The sequence below is a fragment of the Myodes glareolus genome, chromosome 2 (assembly GCF_982192425.1).
Source record: "Myodes glareolus chromosome 2, mMyoGla1.1, whole genome shotgun sequence".
Taxonomy (NCBI): Eukaryota; Metazoa; Chordata; class Mammalia; order Rodentia; family Cricetidae; genus Myodes; species Myodes glareolus.
Window position 1 is genome coordinate 41,606,560 of NC_142027.1, and position 14,862 is coordinate 41,621,421.

The following is a 14,862-nucleotide window of genomic DNA, read 5'->3' on the forward strand; positions in this document are numbered from 1 at the left end:
TATATATATATATATATATATATATATATATATATGTGTGTGTGTGTGTGTGTGTGTGTGTGTGTGTGTGTGATATATATATATATGATTTGACATAATTTGAAGGAATTTGCAGTTGTTTTTAAAGGTAAACTTTTAGACCCTCTTTATATTTTTATATTAATGATGAAATTTCTAAAGTTATATTTTACATAAATGTTCCTATAGACTTTTAATGTGTTAGTCTGCTTCAGACGATTTTGAATATACTAAGGGCTTTCTAATATTGTTGTTTCCAGCCCCATATCCCCATCCCTGAAGCCTATTTCTTTCTACTACTGTATAATAACTTTAGAATTAATATGGAAGCATTCAACTAGGCACTACCTATGGCTAACTTTCACCTGAAAGTTAGTAACTATATTCCTGTTGATTGAGACTATTCATTTCAGTAGAAGATGTAGTGTTGGTGTATAAAACATATTTTCTCCTGACTCATAATCTAAAACTTAATTATAAATATGTTTACAGAGCCTAAAGAGATTTCTACACATTTTGCAAATGTTGGAAGACTTTTAGTTTTATTCATCTATTGTTACATTCACATTTACAACTTGGATAATGAACTTGCATCATTCTTTAATCTAAAGGATAGTTTCCATCTATCATAGTAACATTAGATACATAAAAAGAGCATTTTTATAAGTACATGGCCACCTTAAAGTTAAAAAAAAACCACAGAAATTCACTTTACAAGCTAATACTGAATACTGTGTTACTTTTAATGTCTTTCATTCCAGAGACATAAAGAGAAGACATGGAAACAGAAAATGCAACATTGCTGAAAGTTTGTTCTCACAGGACTCACTCATCTGCCACAGTGGAAAATCCCCCTGTTCCTGCTGTTCTTGGTGATCTATCTCATCACCAATTTAGGGAGCATGGTCTGATCTTCACATCTGGAATGACCATGAACTTGAAATACGCATGTATTTATATCTAGGGAGTTTAGCCTTTCTGGATACTTTGTTATCATCCACAGTAACTCCAAAGATGTTTCTGCCAAGAGTAAGCTGATCTCTTTCTCTCTCTCTCTCTCTCTCTCTCTCTCTCTCTCTCTCTCTCTCTCTCTCTCCCCCATAATACAGTTTTTTTGAAATTATTGCAACTACAAAATATTTTCTCTTGGTCGCAATGGACTGTGATTACTACATAGTCATATGCAAACCTTTATGAACTACCCAGTTATCATAACAAACAGACCCTGTGTATGTCTGCTTATTTTGTATTGTCACATGTTGGTGGATTTATTCTCGTTTTCCTTCATAAAGTCTTTTTATTCAGACTAACTTTCTGTAATTCCAACCTAATATATCACATTTACTGTGACATTGTACCACTGTTAAAGATACCCTGTATTGACCCTTCTTTTAGTTGCTATCTATTTTCCCTTGCTGAATTCAGGTATTTAGTATTTTGACAATTCTTGTTTTGTATATACTTGTTCTGTTTTCAATCTTAATGCAGAAATCTGTCAAAGAAATAAAGAAAGTCTTCTTCATCTATGGAGGAAATCTCTTATCTGTACTTTATGCTGTCTCTCTTTTTTAAATGTATATGTGTCCTGCAGCTCCACAAGTTGATGATCAAGATATGATGGACTCTGTATTTTACACTGCCATAATTCCTGTGCTAAATCCAATTATCTACACTTTAAGAAATAGGAAGTAAAAAAAAGTGCTGACAAAATTCTTAAAAAGAAATGCTTAGGTCTCATATTTCTGTTAGTTTTATTCTTATTTAAACACCATAAAATTTTAGAAGGGTTTGTGCATATAAATTTTGTTCACTATCAGAAATATTTTGTAGTTATCTACCCCAGAATACTTTTGTTGCTGGTTTGTGTGCATATGAATGTTTGGGGTATATGTGTATGATGTATACATACTTATATGCACAGTTACATTTGAACATGCATGCACTTGTATAGGCCAAAGGAGTTCAACAGGCATCCTGCCTATAGTCTTACATTCTTGAAGAAGATCTTTCCCTATAGCTAAGTTAGCATCCTGCTAACTTCAGCAATCATTTCAACACCCTACACTACTGATGTTACAGGCATATGTGAGGCCATGATCTTCTCAACCCTGAAATATGCAGCTCTTTTTTCTGACATTTACATTCTATTTGTGGGGTATGCAAACACAGTTACTCATTTTGGGTAGCAAGTGCTCTTGCTCAATGAATACATCCCTGTTCCACAGAGTTAGCATTTTACAAAGGGCTCAGGTAAATATACCCATTTCAATAAAATGTTTGAAATCAATTTTAAATCATGTAAAGAATTTTAATAAAGTGTTCTAGTATAATAAAATAAATAGAACAGAAATTAAATTTAAACATCTTAAAAACAGGTTGATATTCTATTCATTATGCCACCATAAATACATTAGCTGTTGTGGTAGTGTAGTTCCCATGAAAAGGACATAAATACAATACCACTGATGGCATGGAGTCTCATAACACAGCTACATGTGATAAGGAAGTGCTATATGTCTCTAAAAAGACACAAACTTTGGGAATATTGTTTCAAATTTGAAAATGTCTTTCATCAAATTATGTTGGAAAATGATGGCACTTGTTTATTGTAGCAACTCAATTTGAGGTTCCCACAGAGAAGGAAAAAATCATGGAAGTATAAGAGCAATATTTATGATGGTGAGTAGATTATCAAGGTTGCTCTGTGCTCAGAGTGCTGTACACTTAAAAGTACTGTCTAGGCTGCTTCTAAGGCTGTCTCTGGTTCTCTGTGTTTTATCATCATCCAGAATGATTCACCAAATAAGAAACCTAAAAGCTTTCATGAAAAAATTGAATTGTGGAATTTTATTGAGGTGATGTAGTTTATAATGAAATGTTAGTTATAGGAACAAGGAAAGGTGTCAATAGCCTACACTTTATAATAGTGAAGTAAGTAATTTAGGTTAAAATCAGAGTATACATTTGGGAAAAACAGGCTTTTTAAAGAATTTTTTTCAATACAATCTTTTCTCATTTTACAATCTATCCCTGTTTTAACACTCTCTCCTCCTCTCTTTCCTCCACCCCATAGTCATCCACTCTTCATAAAGGGTAAGGCTTCCTATGGGGAGGTAATGAAGTCTGACACTTTAATTTGAAGTAAGACTGAGACCCCCACCCATATGTAGACTGAGTAAGATATTCCTCCTGAGAGAATATTCTCCTAGATGCTAGTTCAAGCACTAGAGATAATTCCTGGTCCCACTGCTAGTAGAGCCACAAACTGCCCAAACCTCACAACTGTTCCCCAAATTTAGAAGTTCTAGTTTGGTCCTATGAAGGTCCTATTCCTCTGTTATGAGTCCAGATTCAAGGAACTCTCACTAGCTCAGGTAAACTGTTTCTGTGGGTATCCATATAATAAATGGGACCTCCTTGTTACCTTGCTTCTGATAAACTGAGAAAATTCTATAATACACAGGATACAATCACTTTCGGAAAACAGCACCTACTGAATGGGAAAGTATCTTCACTATCCCTATATCAGACAGAAGAGTGACCTCCAAAATATATAAAGAATTCAAGAAATTAGACATCAAATTACCAAATAATCTAGACAAAAAATGGGGTACAGATATAAACAGAGAATTATCAACAGACAAATTGCAAATAGTCAAGAGAAACTTAAGGCATTTCTCAACATCGTTAGCCATTAGGGAAAAGCAAATTAAAATGACATCAATGATAGGTTATGCTGGAGATGATGTGGAATATGGAGAACCTTCCTTCATTGCTGGTGGGTGGGAATACAAATTTGTTAAATCACTTTGAAAATCAGTGTAGTGGTTTCTCAGATAACTGCATATCAATCTACCTTAGGAGTCAGTTTTACTAGTTTTCAGTCCATACCCAAAGGATGCATACTCATACCACAAGCATATTTGATCAATTGTGTTTATTGCATCATTATTCAAAATAGTCAGAACCTGGAAACAACCTAGGTGCCCCTCAACAGAAGAATGGATAAAATAATGTGTTGCATTTACACAATGGAGTATTACTCAGAAGCAAAAAAAAAATGACATCATAAAATTTGCATGCAAGTGGATGTAACTAAAAAAAATACATACTGAGTGAGCTAACCCAGACCCAAATAGATAAAATGGTATATAATCACTCATAAGTGGACATTAGATATAAATCAACGGATAACTAGCCTACAGTTCATGACTCTAGAGAAGTTAGTGTACAAAGATAACCCTAAAAGAAACATACATGGATCCCCCTGGAAAGGGGAAACAAACCAGACCTCCTGAGAAAATTAGGAGTGGGAAGATAAGGGAGAGTGTAAGGGGAAGGAGAGGGTAGAAAGGGAGGCAAAAAGAGAGCTTGAGGGAACAGGATGCTGAAGAAGAAGAAAAAACAATGAGAGAGGGAAATAAAAGATATATCTTTATTGAGGGAGCAATTAAGAGACTAGCAAGAAACATGGCTCTAGGAAAATTCACAGGAATCTACAAGGAAGACCCTAACTAAATCTTCAAGCAACAGTGGAGAGGAATCTAAACTGACATTCCCATGTATTCAGATGGATGACTATCTTAATTATCATCATAGAACACTAAAATAGCAACTGATGGAAACAAATATAAAGATCATCAAAGCACTGGGTCTAGCTACAGAAGAGCAGTCAAGAGAAGGAATAGCAGAGAGCTCAAGACCATGATGAGGAAAACATGCTTTAAATGTGCATTACTTCAGACCAAATAATTGCAAGACATTGTGAATGTTTACAATACCTTGCAACTTTTTGAAACACATGTGAAAATGAGCATTGCAATTTGATTAGGGAAATGGAAATAAAGCAGACTGCTTGGCGTGGAGGAAGAGAGGTGAGAAGAAGGTAAAGGGGAATTGAAGGATATAAGCAATCTAACAGGGAGAATAGAAAGGGGGTACTTATGAAAGGCAGGAAAAGGTAAGTGGATAAAAAACGATACAGATATCTTAAAAAGACCAAAAGGAATCATACTATTAACTATTCACCGAAAACAATCTATAACATGCACACAGACAGATGTGCACACATGCACACACACACACACACACACACACACACACACACACACAAAGAGAGAGAGAGAGAGTTTTAATGAACTTTTTTCATCTGAGTGATAGTGCTCAATCTAAGAGCCAATGGAAACCAACAAAAATTCCAAAGTCAGACATGAGGACCCCTTTTCAGAGTTGTTGGTTTCAGCTAAAAGACTCTTAAAACAATAGCTTATTGTTATTGCCATTGATGAGCCCTGATAGATAGAAGGTAATACAATGTGCTGTAGGTAACATACGCTTCAGAAATGTGACACAAGACATCTGACATGAAACTGATCTGAATTCCTTTTGCCCAAGGACTATCTTTCATTGTACTAGAAGATGTTATAAAATCATTCAAAGAAGTGAGGGATGGTAATGCCTCCAGAAGTTCCTTTATTGTATAAGATTGTTTTGGCTATCCTGGGTTTTTTGTTTTTCCATATAAACTTGATTATTGTACTCTCAAGGTCTGTGAAGAAGTTAGATGGGATTTTGATGGGAATTGCATTGAATCTATAGATTGCTTTTGGTAGAATTGCCATTTTTACTATGTTGATTCTCCCAATCCAAGAGCAGGGGAGGTCTTTCCATTTTCTGGTATCCTCCTCAATTTCTTTCTTCAAGGACTTAAAGTTCTTGTCAAATAGGTCTTTCACTTCCTTGGTTAGAATTACCCCAAGATATTTTATTCTATTTGTGGCTATCATGAAAGGTGATGTTTCTCTGATTTCCCTCTCTGCTTCTTTATCCTTTGTGTATAGGAGGGCAACCGATTTTTTGGAGTTTATCTTGCATCCTGCCACATTACTAAAGGTGTTTATCAGCTGTAGGAGTTCTTTGGTGGAGTTTTTGGGGTCGCTTATGTACACTATCATATCGTCTGCAAATAGCGAAAGTTTAACTTCATCCTTTCCAATTCGAATCCCCTTGATCCCCTTATGTTGTTTTATTGCTATTGCTAGAACTTCAAGCACTATATTGAAGAGGTATGGAGAGAGTGGACAGCCTTGTCGTGTTCCTGATTTTAGTGGAATGGTTTTGAGTTTCTCTCTGTTCAATTTGATGTTAGCTGTCGGCTTACTATATATTGCTTTCAAACTCTATTACAGAGCAACAGTATTGAAAACAGCTTGGTATTGGCATAACAACAGCGAAGTCGACCTATGGAATCGAATAGAAGACCCGGGTATTAACCCACAAACGTATGAATACCTGATATTTGACAAGGGAGCTAAAGGCATACAATGGAAGAAGGAAAGCATCTTTAACAAATGGTGCTGGCATAACTGGATGTCAACCTGTAGAAGAATGAAAATAGATCCATATTTATCACCATGCACAAAACTCAGGTCCAAATGGATTAAAGACCTCAACATTAATCTGACCACTTTGAACCTGATAGAAGAGAAAGTGGAAAGTAGTCTACAAGATATAGGCACAGGAGGCCACTTCCTAAGCAGAACCCCAACAGCGCAGACAATAAGAGAAACAATGAATAAATGGGACCTACTGAAACTGAGAAGCTTCTCCAAAGCGAAGGACACTGTCAGTAAGACAAAAAGGCTACCTTCCAACTGGGAGAAGATCTTCACCAACCCCTCATCAGACAAAGGTCTGATCTCCAAAATATACAAAGAACTCAAGAAACTAGACACTTAAACTCTAATTAACCCAATTAAAAAATGGGGTACTGAACTGAACAGAGAATTCACAACAGATGAACTTCAAATGGCCAAAAGGCACTTAAGGTCATGCTCAAACTCCTTAGCAATCAGGGAAATGCAAATCAAAACAACTTTGAGATATCATCTTACACCTGGCAGAATAGCCAAACTCAAAAAAACCAATGAGAGCCTATGCTGGAGAGGATGTGGAGAGAGGGGAACACTCATCCATTGTTGGTGGGAATGCAAACTTGTGCAGCCACTGTGGAAATCAGTGTGGCGGTTTTTCAGGAAACTGGGAGTCAACCTCCCTCAGGACCCAGCAATTCCACTCTTGGGAATATACCCAAGAGATGCCCTAACATACTATAAAAGCATTTGTTCAACTATGTTCATAGCAGCACTATTTGTAATAGCCAGAACCTGGAAACAACCTAGGTGCCCCTCAATAGAAGAATGGTTAAAAAAGGTGTGGAACATATACACATTAGAGTTTTACTCAGCGGTAAAAAACAATGACATCTTGAATTTTGCATGCAAATGAATGGAAATAGAAAACGCTTTACTGAGTGAGGTAACCCAGACCCAAAAAGAGGAATATGTTATGTACTCACTCATAAGTGGATTCTAGCCATAGTTAAAGGTCTTTGGGTCTATAATTTGTGATCCTAGAGAAGCTAGATAAGAAGGTGAACCTGAAGAAAATTTATATAGTTATCCTCCTGGATAATAGAACTAGGCAAGATTGCCAAGTAAAGTCGGGTGCATGGGGGGTGGGGAAGTGGAAGTAAGGGAAGATGGTTAGGGAGAGGGGAGAGGGCGAGAATTGGGGATGGCTTGGGGGAATGGGAGGGGGTAGGGAGGAAGGATGGTTATGGGAGCAGGGAAGTTTATATTGCAACTAAGAGAGCCATTCTAGGGTTTGCAAGAGACTTGAATCTTGAGGGGTTCCCAGTAAAAATTAAATAGAATAAATAAATAAATAAAAAGAAAAACTTCTCTTTTTAATAGACAAAGATTACTACAGAAAACCACAACTAATCAAAATGCACAGTTCTGGAGTCTAGTCCCAGTGAATATATCTTTTTTTGTGAGTCAAAAGGTTGTTTTTATTTAATGCCTTCATCTACAAATTATAAGTACCTGAAATTCACATGCTATCACAGTTTTCTGTTTGGAGAAAACATCAGATTTAACTCATTCAATTTACTATTTAGAAACCACTCAGCATTTCAACAGAGGGAGTCCTTGATGTTCACAGGGATTTGTTGGAGAAAAGCATCTCCAGTATCTAAGACTTATGAATCATTTCAGAAGATGACATGAAAGGGTTCTAAGAGCCAGAAGAAGAACAGAGTACTTGCTGATTGTGTCTCCTAGTCACATCAGAAACTATACCTATAAAGACTCACCAACCTGACCACCCAAAGAAGAGCAGAGCTTGGAGTATGCCAATCAATAACCATACCAAATTTAATGGGAAAAACCTTATGTCAGTAAGCAAAACAATTTTTGATTAACTAAGGAGAACGAGCTACTGTTACATAAGTACTCCTACTTGCAAGATATTGCCATGTATTACAAACACAGAAGTTGACGATGCAGGTTAAACAAATTCAGCATGTAATCAATGACTTAACATTAAGAACACAATGAGAAAGAGTACAAAGCATCCAAAATACCAAAATTACTTTTATAAACAGCAGGAAAAAGACTATATTTAACAACATAATAGTAATTATAACACACATTTTAAGAAAATTTGTATGAAATCATGTTTGAGGTCAGAACAAAGTTGGCAATCACTGTATTCATACAAATTTTAATTCACCTATAACAAAATTTTTAGTTTTGTTTTAGACAGGAAACCTGACACTGTCACTTATGCAAAATATGTAGCTATACAATAATTCAAACTTGTGATAGTAAATGGGTCTGTAGATATGTAGCAGATGAAGTGTGTAGGCAAATATTAAAATGTCTAGTCATCATAAACTAGTTAAACAGACAACAAAGTGCTATATAAAAATATAAAAAAGTAAATAATGAAAGTCAAATATTCTTACAGAAACAGAAAGTGTTCAAGGTTATGTTACACATTTTAACAAAAATTGAATGTGACCATTGGGATAATATAGAAGAGTGATAACACTGAAGTTGCATGTCTCAGCGTGTACTTAACTGTTCTATGTGCATGGTCATGTCATGGTTGGTTTGTGTGTGTATGACAGACGAGCTATGGCATAGTAAGTTGTCTCTTTCTATTCATCATGTGCGCCTCCTGGATCACACTAAAGTCACTTAGTGGAGGTATACACCAGACAAAATTTTTCAGTGTCATGAATGTCACTGTTTTTAGGCAGTTTTTTTTTCAAACACATAAATGCGCAATGAAATGTAGTAGAAATTGCTACTTGGATAAACTCTGTGGCAAGTTTCTAGTTCTTGTTCTTTGGCAAGAACTATAAAGCCCGAGAGCCAGGATCTCATGATGGAGAACAAGAAGTTTGTCAGAAGCTGTTGAGATAAATAGAGACTCTGTAAAGCCTTAGAGTTTTCTAGTTGATTTCCCACTAGTAGAAGAATAAATGTTATTACTTAAACTGAAAAATGTGTTAAACTTGAGGAATTTTAGTGAATATTTTCAAAATGTTAATGATGCTCAGACATATTAATAGAACCAATTTATTCAAAAAGTTAGAAGAAAACTTTCTATTGACTATTTTTCTGGGTAGACTGTATATATTTTACACCTGCAAGGTTTTCCTCATTGAGTAAGTAGTTTAAATATTCAAAGAGAAAGGAAAAAGGAAAGAAAGGAAGAGGAAGAGAGAGAGAAAGAAAGGAATGGAGGGACAGAAGAGAGTGAAAAAGGAAAAGGGAAGGAGAAGGGAGAAGCAAAAGGGAGGCAAAAGAGTGTGAGAGGTGAGATGGGTAGGGTAAAGAGGAGCACGAGACTAGGAAAAGTGATGAGGCCAGTGGAGGAAAGAGAAGGACGAGACGAAAGCGAAGAGAAAGGAAGAGAGGGAAAGAGGGGAATAAAAGGAGGGGAAGAAAGAAGAAAGAAAATAGTAGAGAAAGGGAGAATATGGAGTGGAGTGAGTGTAGAGAAGATAGGAAGATAGGGGAGGGTGAAAAAGGAGGAAGGAATGGAGGGAGGGAGGGAGGGAGGGGAAACGAAAGGGATGGGAAAGTATTTAGAGTGGAGAAGTGAGGAGAAAGGAGAAAGACAGCAGGGGAGGGAGGATAAGATTTAGGAAGGGAGGAGAGGGAGGGGAGGGAGGGGAGAGAGGAGACAGGAGAAACTGGAAAGGAGGGGAGGAAAAAAGAAGCAAGAAAGGAGGAGGAAGAAAGAATTTACCAAAATACATAGAATAGGTTAAAATATAAATCAAACTTACTCTGTGTTTCAATGAGGCACAGCCTAAGGGAAATTCCTCACCATCTTCACAGAGATGATCACCATAATGAAGAACAATTGCTAAACGTAAAGATGATTTGTAACTTTGCGAGAAAGACTGTCTTCTAAAGAGTGTTCAACTGCATCTGTCTGTCCCAATGCTCACCCACAGGCCCTATTCTTTAAGATGCACTGACTGTCTCAAAGACTGACTCAAATGTACTTTTGATGACAGATATTACTTAATTATTAAAACCCTTTTAAAATATTCTTGAAATTATTTTATTGGATCATTTCTTCTCTCCTCTTCTCCACCTAAATACTCCCATGTACCCCACAAAGTTATATTTTTAATTTCTGATCATTTCTTTCATCAAGAGTTGTCACAATATTTGCTCTCTGTCTGCCTGTCTATCTCTCTGTCTATCTATCCTCTATCTATACATGTATACATACATCTATCATCGATCCTTCTGTCTATCCTGTCATCCACCAACTAAATATCTGTGGATTGACCTATCATCTATCTCTACATACATGTTTTGAAAACTGAGACTACATATCTTCTCCAGATATAAGATAACCTTCTTAGTTTGTATACACACACACAGATATGTGTACATATGTTTATATATATATATATATATATATATATATATATAAACACATAATTCTGTATAACTATTTTGTTTAGCTATTTACAGTCTTCATTTGTTTTCTGCTCTGTCAGGCTTGAATGACATATGTTTTTAAAATTATGAATATATTAAATATTTTCATTGGAGTTGTTGAAGATGTTTTTATTCCTAAAAATCAACAAAATAATAATATCATAAAGGAGAAAAAACTTGATTTTGTGGAAACTTATGCGATTTCCACTACCATTTATAATGGACAACTAACCAAATGAGGGAAAAGTCAAAACAACATAGAGATTGCAGTGTAATACAATCGCTTAGAAGCAAAAACTATGGTTCAGAAAATGTGAGAGGAAATATAACTAAATACTCAATATGAAAATGTTCTAGTTAGAGAATATTTTGGATATGTACATACTGAAATAAAATCTCCTGAAACAACACAAATGTAAAATTGAAAATCAAGTTGCTCAATGAAAATTTTCTTTTATTGGTTTAACTGATTATTACAAATAAAACCTAGTAAGTAGCTTCAAATTTTAAGATCTGAAATTGAACAACAAGCTAATGATATTAAATGGATGCAGCAATTAGTATTAATTTAATGGATTTATTCATAAAATTTATAGGATATTGAAAACTGTGCATAGATACTTTCTAATACTTCAGCAGTTCTTTAAATTATATGAGAATTGTACGTATATTTTAACTGAATTTAATTATAATGAGCTAATTTCTTTCAAATGTTCTCAGGTTTCAATAAAATGATAATTTTTTTCTTTAGATTTTACCACTTTCTTATGGTGGGTGCATTTAGAAAAGCACAAGTTCAACTTGAAATCTGTGATTCAATGTATTTGATCCTTTTTTCTAATTTTGCAGAATCATCACTTCTTCATGTTTTTTTTCATCACGTTTATTATTTCCTTATTTCTCAGACTGTAAATGAAAGGGTTTAATAAAGGAATTACTAGGGTATAGAAAATAGCTACAGGTATGTCTTTATCTCCTTCACTGACTGAGTGTGGTTGAGCATACACGAAGTGAAGGGAACCATAGAATATTGATACAGACAGAAAGTGGGAAGCACAAGTTGATAAGGCTTTCCCTCTACCCTTATTAGATTTCATTGTGATATAGTGAAAAGTATATAAAAATAAGACACGAAAACTATGGTAACAGTAAATATTTGAATTGACCCTGCCAAAATAAATAATATCAGCTCATTGATATGTGGATCAGTACAGGAGAGTCTGTATAATGGAAGGAGATCACAAAAAAAGTGCTTGATTACATGAGACCTACAGAACTTTAACCTCAACAGTAGCCCCACTTCAATCATAGAATGTATGTTTCCTGCTATGTAGGCTCCTGTGGTCATCTGAAGGCAGAGCTTCATGGACATCATGGTGTGGTACTGCAATGGGTTGCATATGGCCACATAGCGGTCATAGGCCATTGCTGCCAGAAGAAAACAGTCTGTAGTCTCAGCAAGACAGAGAAAATAGAATTGTACCATACATTCATAGAGAGACATCTTTCTGTCCACAGAAAAAAAGTTCTGTAGCATCTTTGGAGTGATAGCACAGGAACAGCAGGAATCCATGAGAGCCAGGTTTCCCAGAAAGATGTACATGGGTGTGTGAAGATGGCGTTCCATGTAGATCAAGACCACTAGCCCAAGATTTCCCACCATGGTTACCAGGTAGATGAGAGAAAAAACCAGGAACAGGAGGGTCTTCAGGTTTGGGTGATCTGTGAATCCCACCAGGATGAATTCATTTGTCACAGAGTAGTTGTTCTCAGCCATCTCTGTAATTAGAAAGATATAAATTGCAATACTGAGAATACAATGGTTTTTTTAAGAGGGAAATTGCTTCTTTTTTTTTGGCACCTGCTATTGTCTCTGGAATATAACTAGATCTGCTTCCTGACATTATTTTATCACGTGCTGGCATCTATGATTTCCAAATTTAACTCACATTTTACAAAAATATTTTTATTATTAGAAAAGCAACATTTTTAAAATTAGAAAAGAATTTCATTTATGAATTTATACAGTTCTATTATAAACATTTAGGGCACACATATTTAAATTATGCTCCAAAATAATTTTAATGCTAGGTTTGATAAAGAACATTGAAATAAATTTTAAACAAATTATCCGTAAACGTGTTTTGTTTAACCAAAAAATTTTAATTTATTCAATGAGAAAAGGATATCTTTTAGAAAATATATTGTCAATACGTTGTTTATTTTTGTCAATTATACAAAATTAGTATGGACTAATGAATGTAAAGTTATATGTAAATAAAATTACTCAAAAGTAAAAGAAATGACCTTTTTTAATGAACAATGACTCTGTCTGTGCCTTCATTCACATTGAGTTTTTGAAACATTTAAATCCTTCCTCTGCTTTTTAAGGCTAGTTTACATTTACTGCCAATTACAGTTGCGCCTGGCTGTCTCGTCTTACCACTGAACTGTGTTCCCAAGTGTTTTATTTGTTTAAAAGAAATTTGAATTTTGAGACATCTCTTTACTATCCCTTCTTACTTTGAATACTCTCTGAAGCCCTGATAAACTTTAAATTTTCAATCCTCATGCCTTTGTTTCCTAAATAGTGAAGATTAAAGCCTGCAAAGCGAGGATTACACAAAACAACATGCTTTATATTTGTAAATTACATAATTTATATTTCTTTTTGTATTTGAACACTTTTATTATATTGAAAGCATTCTTAACTAAGGAATTTTCTCCTTCTGTGGAACCTGTTATCAAATATCGTGAGGACAGATGGATTATTTGTGACTCAATCTGAAGTGACTCGTGACTTGTGAATCACTCGTGACTTCAATCTGATGGTCCGGGGTAAGTGTTTATTATTTTGGTATCCAAATGCACCTTTTATCAACACTTTTTTAAAACACAGGCTCTAATGTAAGGATGTAACTCCAAAGTAAATATTGATGCCACTATTTTTACGAACAATGTTCTCTTAAATATTTTAACTTGATTTTCTAAAATTTGTGCCAAGATCTGAACGGTGTGGGAAGCACAGAAGTTCACCTTGTGTGGACACAGGTACAAAAACAAGAATATAAAATAGAATAAAATATAAAACTTGCCGTACAAAAAGGCCATCTGTCCATGTCCACCTTGCAAACCAAAAAAGAGCTCTTTAAATACTACATGAAAAGGCATATTTAATATACTTTTCAAAATCATTTGAAGTAATTAGTTATGCTTAAGTGTCTGTAAAAAAATCATTTTCCTTTGTTGGCAAGAGACTGGACTCTATAGGGGTTCCCAGGTGTCCAAGGAGATGTCCGCAGCTTGTTCCTTGAGCAGCTGATGAGAAGGCACCTGAACTGGCCGCATCCTATAGCCACACTGATGAATATCTTGCATACCACTATTGAACCCTATTTGGCGATGGATAAAGATAGAGACCCACATTGGAGCACTGGACTGAGCTCCCAACGTCCTTATTAGGAGCAGAAGGAGAGAGAACATGAGCAAGGAAGTCAGGACGGCCAGGGGTGCATCCACCCACTGTGATGGTGGGGTTGAACTAATGGGAACTCCCCAAGGCCAGCTGGACTGGGAATGATGGAGCATGTGATCAAAACGGACTCTCTGATGTTGCTGACAAGGAGGGCTGACTGAGAAGTCAATGATAATGGCACTGGGTTTTGATTCTATTGCATGTACCTGCTTTGTGAGAACCTAGTGTGTTTGGATGCTCAACTTCCTAGACCTGGAGGAAGTGGGGAGGACCTTGGACTTCCCACAGGGCAGGGAACCCTGACTGCTCTTTGCAATGGAGAGGGAGGGGGAGAGGAAACTGGGGGAGGGGGAGGGAAATGGGAGGAGGAGAGGAGGTGAAAATTTATAATAATAATAATAATAAAATGAAAGTAAAAATATTTCCCTTTGAGTGTATCTTTTCCTTTGAAGGAGGTAGGGTGGCAGGGAGCCTTGGAGAACACATGGGTTAGCTTCAGTCAAGGGTAGGCTTCGATGCTGCATTTATTCTTTATAGAAATGTCAATGTTGAATT

General features: G+C 35.7%; 1 pseudogene; it reads right to left on the reverse strand.

The window, feature by feature from the left end:
• Positions 1–11,686: 11,686 nt before the first annotated feature.
• LOC125392907 (olfactory receptor 5K3-like) lies at positions 11,687–12,609 on the reverse strand (annotated as a pseudogene).
• Positions 12,610–14,862: the final 2,253 nt, after the last annotated feature.